This window comes from Diuraphis noxia, unplaced genomic scaffold (assembly GCF_037042655.1).
Source record: "Diuraphis noxia isolate RWA-SAM2 unplaced genomic scaffold, SU_Dnox_SAM2 contig0002, whole genome shotgun sequence".
Taxonomy (NCBI): Eukaryota; Metazoa; Arthropoda; class Insecta; order Hemiptera; family Aphididae; genus Diuraphis; species Diuraphis noxia.
The window spans coordinates 65,661,964-65,677,667 of NW_028301712.1; positions in this window are offsets into that span (position 1 = coordinate 65,661,964).

Sequence of the window (15,704 nt, forward strand, 5' to 3'; positions counted from 1 at the left end):
ATCAACTTCATATTTCTTGTTTTTAGTAATTCATAAATGCGTACATATTTTCCGGTTTATAAGTACTATATAATATAGTCCTTAGCTCTAGTTATTTATTTATTTCATGATCAATGAATGATTCAAACTTAATGTGAATGTTCTATTTTATTATTATAGCATTATTACAAAAAAAAAAAGAAATGATGTTGTGAAATAAAAAGGTTAACTTTAATACTTACTAATAATTACAATTAATATTGTGATAGGTATATAGTAAATATATTAGAGTTAGACTAATACATTGTGATCTATATTTGAGCTAAATTATTTTTTTATTTTTCTCAAGATTGTTATTAATATATATTCAGTCGATTTTAATTAAAAAACGATATTTAGTTTCAGCACCGAATAACACTCAGACTTGAGTATGTATTATTGGTGTATGATTGGCCATATGATGTATCTAATAAGAAATATTATCTCACAATACTATTATTATTACCAATATTACCTTAGGCTTGTTTAGTATTTTCATTTTGATCAATATAAATATACATATATACGTAGAATATAGTTAGTTTATATGAGTGATATGTTTATATAGTGTTATAAATCAAAATAAATTATCAAAGTGTGGCATAAAACTTTTAATACACATGAATAATGTATGTTTTTGATGCACTATTCTTTGCAGCTTGCATACCTAATCGAAATTTTCAGTGACCCAAGAGTTTAAGAGTTTGTTATGAATGCACAATAAGAAACTTAAGGGTAGTAAAAAATATATTTCTATTTTTTTTAAATAAATATAATTATTGAGTTATGACTTAATACTATTTATAATGTTATGTACTATATACTTATTATGTTGTTGAGTTTTTATAACCACTAAGCCGTTGTTAATAACAATAAAAAAAAAATTGTTTTGAGTTTTTCTTAACTCTGTCACTATTATATTAAGAAAAATAATATTTTTTCGTAATAATTCAGTGATTTATTAGATTTACCTACATACAACATTGAAAATTCTATAGCGTTTATAGCTTTATAAAATGTATATCCAATCATTCAAATCTCAATGTTATTTTATTATCGTTATTGTAGCTAATTTATTTGGCTATAAATTGTTTAATGTTTTGTATACGCAGGTAATAGGTATTTTAAGAGACTCAAGAGTAGATGATAATTATGATTATTGTATTATTATTGTTCGTACTTGACGAATATAAAGTAATTTATAACTTTATAGATATCTACAAATACTTTTATTGTAGACACATCGTAAGTGCTCATACATTTATGTAAATTAAATTATTAATAATCTAATATTAATGAAAATTATACTCATTAGTCATTCATGTATACATTTATTTACAGTAATATTTATAAATGTAAAAATTTATAAAATTTCGAAAAACAATACACTTTTTTATAACACTTATTGGTATTAAGTAATCTAAATTTTATTTAGTGAATTTGATTTGGTCGGAGAAATAAATATTCGTTATCGCTATAATTTATATAATTCATACTTTGGGAAACGAAACAATATCTTTATTATAGTATAGGTACAACAAAATTCTTTTTATTGCAAAAACATCCAAATACAATTTTTTATTATCGGCAATTCGATTTATTTTTTGGTATACAACCTTAAATCAACCCATAATAGCTGTAGTCATGAAAATAAAATGGTTTTTTATTTTTTTATTTGACATTTTTAAGTCTGGGTTATAAATATGAAATATCGGTATAAAATTCTGTATTCAAGATAATTACATATGGAGATAATAACGGAATATTGTACATTATTCATTTTTAGGCTTCTAGATAAATTGTATTTTATACGCAATTTTGTTTAACCTAAAAATGAGTACCTACTTTAATATTTACAGACTATTTGTATATAAAAAAAAGCGATAAAATGTATTTGTTTAGTAATTAATAATATTACGTCAAGGAATTCATTCTAAAAACCAGGTGAGTACATGATGACTGATGCCTCATTTAAAATTTCGTTTTTGATGTAACTTTAAAACACATTACCATAGATACATGAAATTTTCGAAGAATGTTTTTATAAGTATATTCTATCCACCATGCGATTTTAAAGTATTTATAGGCATATGCAATTTTCGATTATTATTAGTTTTTAAAAATGAATATCGATAAAAATTTATTTGTAGGGTAGAAAAGTTTGAAAATTTAATACAAGGCTCCTAACATATTGTTACAATAGCAGTTGAAAAATAAAATAAGTATATAGTCACATTTTTTTTTATAAGCATTCAAAGTTTGAATTTTGACAAAATACGTAAAAATTACAAAAATTCACAAATTATTTTAAGCTAGAAAATCATAAAAAAATTTCCTTTTATATCTAAGATTTGAAAATTTAATACAATGCTCATAATATATTTTTACAATAGCAGTTGAAAAATTAAAGAAAAATATTGGCACAATGTTTTTTACAAGCATTCAAAGTTTGAATTTTAACAACATATGTAAAAATCACGAAAATTCGCAAATTATTTTAAACTAGAAATTCCTAAAAAATTTTCTTTTTAAATCTAAGATTTGAAAATTTTTAATAACCTATTATATATCCTAGACAGATAAATCATCTCCGCTCAGAATCGTTTTTTGTATACAATGATATGATATCATTGGATTCAAATATAATTCCGTCCATTACACTAACCCACTTGTAACCTACTGTACAGCAGAGCGACATTCACGACTTACCTGCTTTTTAAATTATTTTCCTTAATATAATTCCGTCCATTACACTAACCCACTTGTAACCTACTGTACAGCAGAGCGACATTCACGACTTACCTGCTTTTTTAATTATTTTCCTTACAAATGTAAAAAAAATTACGAAGGTGGTAATAGCCGAAAAAAGTGATGGGGATATCTAGATGGAGTGAAAGGTATTAAAAAACGGCGAGGGCTGCAAGAGATAGTTATTTATTCGTGCCATTACAGAAGTGTAACAGTTAAGTAGCAACACAATGAAACCTATAAATACCGGAAACTCTCAGTCGCTTAAACGTCGCCCGCTATTTGGAGGTGTCCGCTATTAAGAAGGGAAATACAGCGAATACATATTTCACCGTTCCCAAAATTCCGTCCGTTATTTGGAGGTGTCCGCTATTGAGAGGTATCCGTTAAAGGAGGTTTCACCGTAGTACCGTAGACTGTGGTATGGAAATCATAATAAACATAACTAGGGAACGGGTTTTTATGCCTTAAAAAAACCATGAAATGTGTTCTTATTAAAATATGCAAGTATTATGTATTGAAAATGTGCCATTATAGAATGCTCAAAAATATAAACTTAAAAATATTAATATATGATAATAAAAAAAATTTAATTAAAAGTTAAAATATGTATTTATATATAGGTATATGATTTTTTTTTCGACGACAGTCAATAAAGGTAATAAAATATTAGCAATTTTTATTGACTAGAACAAATACAACCGACAATAAAAATGTTTAATTGCAATAATATTGCTTAAAAATCAATAATATGACCTATAAAATATCAAAATATTAAAATATGCATTTATTTATATAAATGCCCAAATATGTAAAAATATATGAAATAGAAATAGTGCATTTTTAGTGAAACGGATCTCACTTAACAATCTTCTGGATTAACCAAAAAAATATGCAAAATTCATATAATTAAATTTCTTAATTATTACTGTATAATAATAATAATTGCCATAATGGTTTGGGTTGAAAATAATTTGTGAAACGTCGGCGGTAGGCCAGGTCACTGCGCTGCGTGTCTATAATTTGTATCATAATTATTATATCATTTTATATTAATATTTAATTTAGATTATTGTTATATCTACTTAAACTAGAAGACTGCACGGCCGAAAATGTCTATCTAAGCCTATAATTTTCATTTAAAGCAACACCTGGTATGGTGCGTAGTACCTAGATATCGATTTATTTTTGAAAACCTGTATTTAAAGTCTATTTCAAAAAGAAAAGTATCACCGTTCTTCAAAATCACGTATTTGAATCAAAACCAATTAGGTATAACCACTATAGTGATCAAGTTATAGTTTATAATTAATATTAGTTATAAATCTATGTTATAAAGAAATAAAGGGAAAATGTACATTGCAGTTTGCACTGTATTTCAGATGAACGTTTGAACATTTAAATTATAACCTTTTAGAATACGTAATAAACAGTTATAAGCTCTATTATAACGTATACAAATTAAAAATAATACGAAGTTATTGATCATGAGTGGTCCCAAGTAGGTACCTACAATCATGTCGTGGACCTTTAGGATATTATACTCTTTTTTTGGCGGATTTTACTTATGTTTATATAATATAACCACAATTTGGCATACCGGATACAAATCAAATGCGGTGACGACCGGCACCTCCGCCGCGTTGATGGATTCGGTGCTGACAGCGGCTCTCCCAATGATAAACGACCGTTTAACTTACGACCGTCTAGACCGCGGGGCCGCCCTTATAACAATCATGGCCGGGAGGGTCAAAGGGTGGTTTGCGCGCGTCGGCGGCTACTGTCAATCATAAGCTGCATTCTGCATCTACCAAAGAGACTGCACAAAACCACATCCATGTTATTATATAAGAGTGTGAAAATTTAGTATTCAATTGCAAGTTATAACGTTATATCGACTATTGTATTACAGTTAACCGGGCGTTAAGTTGTATGAAGCGATATTTTTTTGAAATATAAGCCTATGCCAAAATAAAAATAGTCAATTGGTTTTAACCTTTTTAATTTATATGGACCGAAATCAATATGAACTATAATTCACATATCATTGTATCAAGAATAATCTGGATAGTAAATCAATAATCTGCGTTACTGTGAAGTGCGAACATCAAACATAATAATATTATAAATATGAGTTTGGAATCTCTTTGATAATATTAGAGTTGCGTGACAGTCTGACAGATAAAATACAATTTACTCTCTGATTAACTATGTATAGATTATGTAATGTAGTCTATATAGATATGTACTCTATGTTATATATGTTATATGTAATATTCAAAAGACTGTTATCTATAGCCTATAATTATAAAACTATTATACGAATTTTATAATAATTTATTTTTTTATATGTATCTTATATATATGTATACATGACTTCATAACTATAATACATTTAGGCATGGCTAAATAGCTAGGTATGACTACATTATATTACTAAATTTGGTTCGATGACTTTTTTTCTCTGATCGTGACCAATAAAATAACTGATTTTTATCGAAACGCATATCAATCAATAAAAACATACTAATTATATGATTTTTCAATTTCCCTTGAAGATGAAAAACACATCAAGTAAGTACCACGATATATTTTTCCCATAGTTCAAACGCAGAATTATACCTTTACCTAATATTTTAATAAGATGAAACCCATAGAATACGGGGAAAAAATGTTTGCGCAAGTCGTATTGTTGACGAATGAAAGGATTCAGAAAGTGGGGAGGGATGAAAGTCTTCGAGTCTAAAGACCCCGTGACTGTTGCCCGCGGAAATCGAACGAGCCACAGCGGCTGCAGCGATGTTATCGTTGGGCGGCCGACCGCACGGCGCACACACACCAGCGCAAGACATCCCCGAATAAAATTGTCTGGTGTGATAAAGTATAAACCCGTGCGCATGCGCGTGACAACGGTCGAGAGTATGATATTATAATCCCGGGTGTGCACGAGTCCGGCCCTCGCCAAAAAGTTTTCGGAGGAGAACGCCACATCGGTGTTACCATGACGACCTCGGCGAGGGACTTTCGTCGTATCCTTTGTCGTGAACGCGGCAAACCTTTACGCACGAAGTGTAATATTTGTGAGGTGTCGTCGCGTCGTGGCTAATGAAATTGACGACTTATATACTTATACAACAAGCAAATGACAAATTATAAAAGTTTTCTCCCTGCGCTCGAGATATAAAACTATTTTCATAACTACATATTCCATTATATTTCTGTGCTTAATCATTTTAGATTCTGCAGAGCGGAACAATAAATGTATTGATTTTATAATTGTGTGTGTTTGTGCCATTACCTTATAGGAAAATTAATTTATTCGGTACTTATGAAAATGAGGAGGAGGTTAAGAATGGGAATACATAGTAACTTCTAAATACTTACATCATTATTGGAAAAAAGTAAAATTAAAAATAATGGCTATAGCCCATAAGCGCAAAATTCTATGACTCAAACATGCAAAAATAAATAACTTTTTAGCGCAAAAAATTACCTTTTTAAAAACCCATTATAAGCGTAAATCAATTTTATAAAAAAGTGTATTTTATTAAAATCGTTGTTATTAATAATTTTTAATTAAGCATTTACAGTGATATTAAAATTAGTGATATAGAAATTAGTTTGAAAATCAGTAAAAAATAAAAATTATAATTTTGAGTATTATTTTAAATTAGTTAGACAATAGTATCACGAATAAATAAATATATTAATAGCTATATTATAATAATGAATAGGTGCCTCAAAATTAAATTTGAAATTTGGATTCAACGATCATCAAGTATTCCAATCTGGAAAATTTTTTTTTTCTTTATACAAGGTCCAAGTATGTGTATTGGAGATGACTTTAGATTTACAATTTATTTTTGCGTTTTTGAGTTATTGAAATTAAACAACAAAAAGGACATTTTTACTCAAAACCAATTTCAGATAATTTATCGATTTTCTTCTTTTATTTATTTCAAGACGAATGACCGTAGATAGATATGTGAAATACTCAGTGTATAATAGCATTTTTTTACACGTATAAATATAATTTGTTATACATAACATTCATGTGTTTAACATTACATTAGTGGTTCTCTTTCCAATTTTAAAAAGGATTATTATTACTATTATTAAAAAATGTTCACTTATTATTTATAAGCAAGTATTGAGACCTTTAATTTTATACGCAAGTTCTATATGGGGCAGTTGTGCTAAAAGCCACTTAAACAAAATTCAAATTTATCAAAACAAAATACTCCGCAATCTTAACAGATGCTCCCTGGTTTGTGAGCAACAAAGCCATGCCTAATGACTTGAAAATCCCTACTATCGATGAGCACATAAACCATATAGCAAATAGATTCTTTCACTCACTTACAAACTCAAATGGTGCTGTTCACTATAACATACACGAAAGCCCTCCAAAAATTTGTCGTCTCAAGAGAGGAAGACCCCACGACCGCAGAAAATGACAGCTACCACCAACTACCGCAATATGGAATGCATCATGCCAGAAAATTACTAGCTTAAACCTATTTAATATTTAATTATTATATCACAATTATGTATAAAAGAAAAATTGTTAAAAAAAATAAAAAACTGTAAACATTTTGTATATATCAGTAAGCTTAGACAGCTATTCTAGCTAGGAGCCTAGCTAGGATGCCTTAATTAATAATAATAATAAAAAAAAAATATTACATGTTATTTTGCAATTAACAAAGTTATTTTATTTTTAATTCTGAACGAAATGAGGAATGTTTTGATTTTTACAATTATGTATGTTTTTTTTGTGTGTTTGTCATCGCGTTTTATAGTACAAATAACGCTTTGATTTTTAACTTTATCTTTTCTTTGTAAAGGAAAATTAATCTAGTTGGTACTTTGGGGAGTCCAAAATTTCCAGTAGTTTTCAAAAGCGTCAGGAATACCCTTATAAAAAGTAACGAGAAAATGTGCATTTTTACGTATAATCAGTTTTCGTCAAAATCGATTTTTTCATTTTACTCAAAAACGAATCTTTGTAAATACCTGAAATTTTCACCAAATATTTATATGAGCGTTAACTATTTACGATTAAATTTTCAAAATATTTATACTTTTTTTTAAGCTATTTATAGACAGTCGAAATTGACGATTTTTCGAAGTTTTTTTTAAAAATGCCTATCAAACCAATTGATTATCCAAATATCTTTAAAATTTAATATAAGGTTTATCAAAAGTTAGTATATCGTAAAAAAAAAATATTTATTGTGTATAAGTATTTAAAGTTCAAATGATTGAAAATTCTTAAAATTGTTGTGTTTTGTACCTAAGGATAAATAACCCAACACAAGGTTCTCCATAATTTTTTCTTCAAATAACTGTAAAAAAAAAAAAAGCGGGCAAGTCGTGGATGTCGCTCTGCTGTACAGTAGGTTACAAGTGGGTTACTGTAATGGATGGAATTAAATTTGAATCCAATGATATTATATCATTGTACCTATACGAAAAACGTTTCTGAGCGGAAATGGTTTATCTGTCTAGGATAAATTATAGATTATTAAACATTTTCAAATCTTAAATTTAAAAACAAAATTTTTTATGAATTTTCTATCTTAAAATAATTTGCGAATTTTCGTGATTTTTACGTCTTTAGTCAAAATGTGCACTTTAAATGTTTATGAAAAAAAAAAATCGTGCGTATGTATTTTTAATATTTTTTACTGCTATTGTTACAATGTGTTAGAAGCCTTGTATTAAATTTGCAAGCTTTTCTACCCAACAAATAAATTTTTATCAATATTTATAGAACATAAAAATCAAAAACGTTGAAAATTTAAAATGTCAGTTAACAGCTCAAAACAAATTTAAGTATTTTGAAAATTTTATCAAAGTGAAAATCCAATGTTGTAAAAATTTAAATTTCAAATGCTTATAAAAATTTAATTTGAATTTCCGGTGGACTTTTTATTTGTGATAAAGATTGACAAACTTGTAAGAAATCTCGTATTAAATTTTCAAATTTTATATTTAAAAAGTAAATTTTTTATGAAATTCTAGCTTAAAATAATTTGTGAATTTTTGTGATTTTTACGTATTTCATCGAAATTTAAAATTTTAATGCTTATAAAAAAAAATTGTGACTATGAATTTATTTTATTTTTCAACTGCTACCTATTGTAACAATATGTTAAGATCCTTGTATTAAATTTTCAAGCTTTTCTACCAAAAAAATTCATTTTTATCGATATTTAGTTAAAAAAAATTAATAATGATCAAAAATTGCAAATACCTATGAAAGTTCAAATTAAGTCGAAATAGTTAAATTTTTGAAAATTGCATGGTGGATAGAATATACTTATATAAACATTCGGTGAAAAATTCATGTTTCTATGGTCATTTTTTTTTAATGTTACATCAAAAACCAAAATCGATTCTGTCGAAAACTGATTGTGCGTAAAATTTCCCGTTTTTCCATTAATTTTTAGTTTGTTTATCCCGATTATTTAGAAAAATATTAAGAATTTTAGATTCTGAACGAAGTGAGAATGTATTGATTTTACAATGATGTGTGTTTTTTTTTTGTGTGTCTGTGTACAGCATAACTAGTCGAAATAATGCTTCAATTTCAAACTTTGGGGGTGGTTTCCAATGGAAAAGTGAATATCCTTGGTGCATTATAGAGGTCAAAAGTAAACATTTTCCAACAGTTTTTAAAAAAATCTAGAAAAACAAAAAAAAAATGATGGAAAAATGGGAACTTTTACGCAAAACCAGTTTTCGACCAACACAAAATTTTGACAACATATGTAAAAATCAAGAAAATTCGCAAATTATTTTAAGCTAGATATTCATAAAAAATTTTCTTTTTAAATCTAAGATTTGAAAATTTTTTATAATCTATAATATATCCTAGACAGATAAACCGTCTCCGTTCAGAATCGTTTTTCGTATACAATGATACCAATCATTGCATTCAAATTTAACCTACCCTAGTCAGAGGTCCATCCCACCCCCTAATATACAGCAGAGCGATACCCACTTACCCGCTTTTTTTGTTTTACTTTTGACCCCCTAAAGTACCAACTAAATTACTTTCTGATCGAACGAGGTACTGAAGTCAAAAATCGAGTTACTTTTATTGCCCCAAAACGTGATGACAGACACACACAAAAAAAAACACACATCATGGTAATATCAATACATTCATCGCTCCGCTCAGAATCTAAAATTAATTACTTGTATCAAAAATATATATATTATAATTTAAATATAGGTTACTCATCGTTATTTATTAAGTTGATATCAATAAAAATCATTCAAGATACAATTTAAGTTAATAAAATTTTGATTTAAAAAAGTTAAAAAGTTAACATTTACTTAAATTTAACTTTTTAAATTTTTTCTACACATGCATACATTACAACAGTTACAAAAATACTATACCTAAAATATCTGATGATCTAGAGGTAAAAACTTGTTTCTATATTTTTCAGCTAATATTGAAATAATTAATCAATAAATAAAAAGTGGTATTAACTATTTATATGGAACTATTTGAAAATTATTCAGATTTCCATTTTTCTAAACAAAAATATTAAACAGGACCCCTAAAAAATTGTCATTGTTTTAAATTTAAACAATATTATTTACTATACCAAACGTTTTATGTTTTCATAAAATAAATCTCATTAATGTGATGAATGATGATGTTATAAGTATCTAGATAAGAGTTGAGCACACCTTATATCCCCTACCATTGGTTTATTTTTTTTGGTTTTGCTTACATTACGTTGTATACAGTGTATGCACTATAATGTAATATTTTTTTATATTATGATCTATTGAGCAATTGAATTTTGACCATTTCGGCAATACTGAATACCATTATAGTTTTATTTTTATTTATTCATAGCAAAGTAATGTTTATTATTTGGTCGAAATCGTCGATGATGACTATAATTATATTTTATTATGGGTTAATATCTTATTATTTATATGTAAGACAATACTGAGTGGGAAATTTTCAAATTTTCCCCTTCCATTAAGCTATGTCAATTTTATTTTTTTATTCGGCCTTTCAGAAATCATGTCTACACCACTGCCCGTTATGTCCGTTCGTTATAGTTACTATTAGTAGGTACATGTGTACATATATTTGCGATGCTGATGTTAAGATAATATTACTTTTTAATTTTTTTCAAATGGATGAGTATTTGAAATATATATTTGGATTCATATTTAGTTGCTTTAAAATTCATTAATTTCTTATTGTTTTTAATAAAAGTTAAACAAATTTAAAATATACAAACCATTTAAAGGAAACACAAAAGATTGAATCACCGATAATTACTTGGTCGGAGAGTGGAAATAATTTCCGACAATTATTGTCCTCGCTAGTTTTTCACTTTTAAATATATTATTTTTAATTTATATTTATTTTATTATCAAAAATTTTTAAATATTATACATAAATTAACGTGTAGTGATTATAACTTCTACAAGCGTGCTTATTTACAGTCATCGTGGCGCACTCTGTCAGGAAACGCAATAAATAGTGTTTCCATAAAATAAAACATATAAACAGATAGCGTAAGACACCTGTTATAATTCGAAAGGGACCAAAGATGGAAAAAGACAAAACCTAAAACATAATTAAATAAAAACAACAATTGGCAATTGGCCCTCAGTCCAAACAGGAAAAAGAAATCAGTTTTAAACAGACTACAGACTAATAATAGGCCAAACTAAGCTACTACATGGATTCTAAATTGCCAAAGAAACACTTCCAATATTTAAAATCATAGGACCTCAAGTAGAAATAAACAACAATGGAATAATTTTTTTTTTTTAATCAGATTTATAAAACTAATTTAGAAATATATTTAGAAGCGAATTGATTAACAAAAAAAAAAAAAAAAAAAAAAAAATAGGAAATGGTTAAATATAAACTAAGTACCTTATTAGTTAGGCGTAAAAAAATTAATAATATAGTTTTTATTATATATATTATTTTCTTAATAAAATAGCTAATGTAAAACTATATTATTAATTCTTTTTGTAAATTAATTGAACCCCATACTCCATTACAAGTATTAGATTATTCCATTTCAGAGATATAGTAACCTTTGTAAAGAATTTATTACATTTAATATTACCTTGCATAAATTATAGTAAAGTTTAGTATTTAAAGTAACCAAATCAAAAAAATATATTTTAGATATTAAAGAAAATAAAGTATAAAGTACGAAAAAATTGTTTGTCTCAATTGACAGTAAGTACTTATAACAAAACCAAATTTTCTTACACTATCTAAGTGATAGTTGACTGTCTACTGCAAAATCGTAGCTAAAGGATAGGTAGCTTATATTTTAAAAATATTTTTTTGTGAACAATTTACTAAGCATAAGTTATTATTCTCTTTTAAATATTCAAAGTGACCACTATTTTAAGAAAAGGCATGAATATACAGAAAACAATTTTAGAAAATAGACGGTTAGTTTTTGTCGGCTATAGCGTGTGTGTCAGTAACGATAATAATATATTATAATCTATTTTAAAATTAAAATATACGAAATAATTTTCAAACACAAACAGTATATCAGTATACTAGTAATAAATTGTCTTAATTATTATACTAAATATTCTTAAATAATGGAAGCTTGAGTAGTGTAAATTTTGTATATTCTAAGTCAGTTCGTTTATTCCGAAATAATTCAATTTATTATTTATTAATAATAATATAATTTTGAATTGCCAAACTATCTTAATGTAAAGAATATATATTCCGTGACATTAGTTAATATTACGACTAACGTACTCATATATTTATATGATAAATGAATGCATTATGCATATTATAATAGATGGTTATCAATGTTATCATCAACGAAAATAAGTAATATAACAACAATGTAATGACTATAGAGCATGGATGGCAGATAGGATTTTTTCAACGAGCCAATTTATGACATAATTAAAAAAAAATTTCAGCCGTGCCATAATTATTTTTATTAACACTGAAAAATACAAACGAAAAATTAATGATTATAAATTTTATAATAATGTAGACAATTTTGTAAAAATGGAAATAATGTAAAAAAATTATTATTATTGTTTGTTAGAAACCTTTTGCCTCACATTGGTTCAAAGCTTTTTTATGTCTGGTTCATATGATGTTGATTGCAAGGCAATACAAGCTGCCGAATCTTCCTCTGTTAATCTGTTCCTAGCCTTTGAAAGTGTATAATTTAATACCGAAAAGAGACTTTCGCAAACATAAGTTGAAGAGAAAATTGCTAACAATGAAATTGCCAATTTTTTGATGGAATAAAAATTATCGGGAATATTATTCCATACTTCTAATATTATGTTGTCAACACCACAATTTGTTCCTTCGTTATGTACCTATTCGATGACGTTCCAATTCTTCGATACGCTCTCGCATATTCACAAATTTATTTATCCAAATTGGATTAGTTTGCAAATCGATTAACTGCATTTCTAAATTTTCTAATTCCATCCAATTAAGATAGTTATCATCAAAATCTTGCACATCAAATAAATCGGGATAATTAATGATTTATATTATTTGATTTGATTAAATTATATTTTATAATAGTAAAGATAAGATAACAATAATACGTCGTTGTGAAATATATATTTTTAATATTTGCAATTTATTGCATTTTACTTAAAAATATATAAATATATAATATGGACAAATGAAAATTTTTCGTGTGCCATCGAAAATCTCGTGGGTGCCACTTATTTGCCATCCCTGCTATAGAGTATTGATGATAGACCGCAATTTTAAACCGATTAGGAGAACAACTTTTTTTAATATAGATAATATTTAATAAACTCATGTTAATTTTATATTTAAAATGTGTTTCTAATCATGGACTTAACATTAGAAATCCTTATTAAGTAAGTTAGTTCAAATGATATGTCCATAATAATTATGTTTTTAAAATTAAGCAGTGCGTTCAAATAATTTTAATTATAGAGCTTGTAACTATGTATAATACATTATTTCACAAATAAATAAATGGTTGAGTAAATATAATATAGATATTCAGGGGACTACTGTATACTTAATAATAATTTCCACTATCACCTCATGAATATTTTAATGGAGGGGAAAGCTTTAATATTATATTTTTGAACTTCATTAATCGTTACATTTTTTTAAAACACAATATATTGTTTATATTAATACCCTTTTAGATTCTGAACGGAGCGATGAATGTATTGATTTTACCATGATGTGTGTTTTTTTTTGTGTGTCTGTCATCACGTTTTGGGGCAGTAAAAGTGCTTCGATTTTTGACTTCAGTCCCTCGTTCGATCAGAAAGTGAATCTAGTTGGTACTTTGGGGGGTCAAAAGTAACATATTCTCAATATTAATCGGGATAAACAAACTAAAAATTAAGGGAAAAACGGGAAATTGTACGCACAATCAGTTTTCGACAAAATCGATTTTGGTTTTTGATGTAACTTTAAAAAAAATGACCATAGATACATGAATTTTTCACCGAATGCTTATATAAGTATATTCTATCCACCATGCAATTTTCAAAAATTTAACTATTTCGACTTAATTTGAACTTTCATAGGTATTTGCAATTTTCGATCATTATTAATTTTTTTTAAACTAATATCGATAAAAATTTATTTTTTGGGTAGAAAATCTTGAAAATTTAATACAAGGCGCCTAACATATTGTTACAACAGCAGTTGAAAAATAAAAGAAATATAAGCATTTAAAGTTTGAATTTTGGCAAAATACGTAAAAATCACGAAAATTCGCAAATTATTTTAAGCTAGAAATTCATAAAAAAATTTCTTTTTAAATCTAAAATTTGAAAATTTAATACCAGATTTCTAACAAGTTTGTCAATCTTTATCGCAAGAAAAATATCCACCAGAAATTCAAATTAAATTTTTATAAGCATTTGAAATTTAAATTTTTACAACATTGCGTTACCCTAACAGTAACACCACGTATCTGCAAATTTTCGATTTTAATATTTTGATATCAATCGATTCAGAAGAATTTCGCGCGTTGTTATCTAAAACCATGGTTATAGTAAATTAAATATTGACCTCAAAAAATTGACATTAGTGATAACCCGTATCTGAAAATGTAATGTGACAACACGTATCTACAATATTTACACTGGTAATTCGTACAATTGTACACCACTCTTGAAAAATGTAGTGAATTGGTCTCAAATTTCAGGTAATTATTAACTTAATTATAAATATTATACTATAGTATGTTGTACTAAAGTATTATTGATCTATGTATTAAATTTGTATTAAAATCCTATTTGAATTGATGTTTTCAGATACGTGTTGTTGAAAACTGAAATATTTTTGATTGAGTCACATACGTGGTTATACTCACAACGTGGTGATAATATTTTTTTATTTTATTATTACTTTTACAAATGTGAACCAAAGACTGGTAATTTAATTTGTTATGTTTTTATTTATAATTATTTATTGTTTTAAATAAAAAATGTTATTTTCAGTTATGTGTTGTTTCTTATGTTTTTTAATAATTTAATAACACTTATCTACAAAAACAATAACACTTATCTGTAATATTATTTGTGAATAACACGTATCTACATAAAATAATATAAGATATTTTTTTATAAGTTCGATTCAATAAAAAGTATAATAAGCTCATGCATGATGACATAATATTAGATCAATAATTTTTTCAGGTTTATACATTTATTGAAAAGTAGATGGTTTTTAAGCTCTCCTGAAAAATAAGGTTTTTGCAGATACATGTTGTTACTGTTAGGGTAGCGAATTTGGATTTTACCTGGATTTCACATTTAGCGATTTTCTTATTTTGGTGTAACTCTAAAACAAATGACCGCAGATACTTGAAATTTTCACTGAATGTTCATATAGGCATTTCATATATTTGATATAACTTTAAAAATGTTTA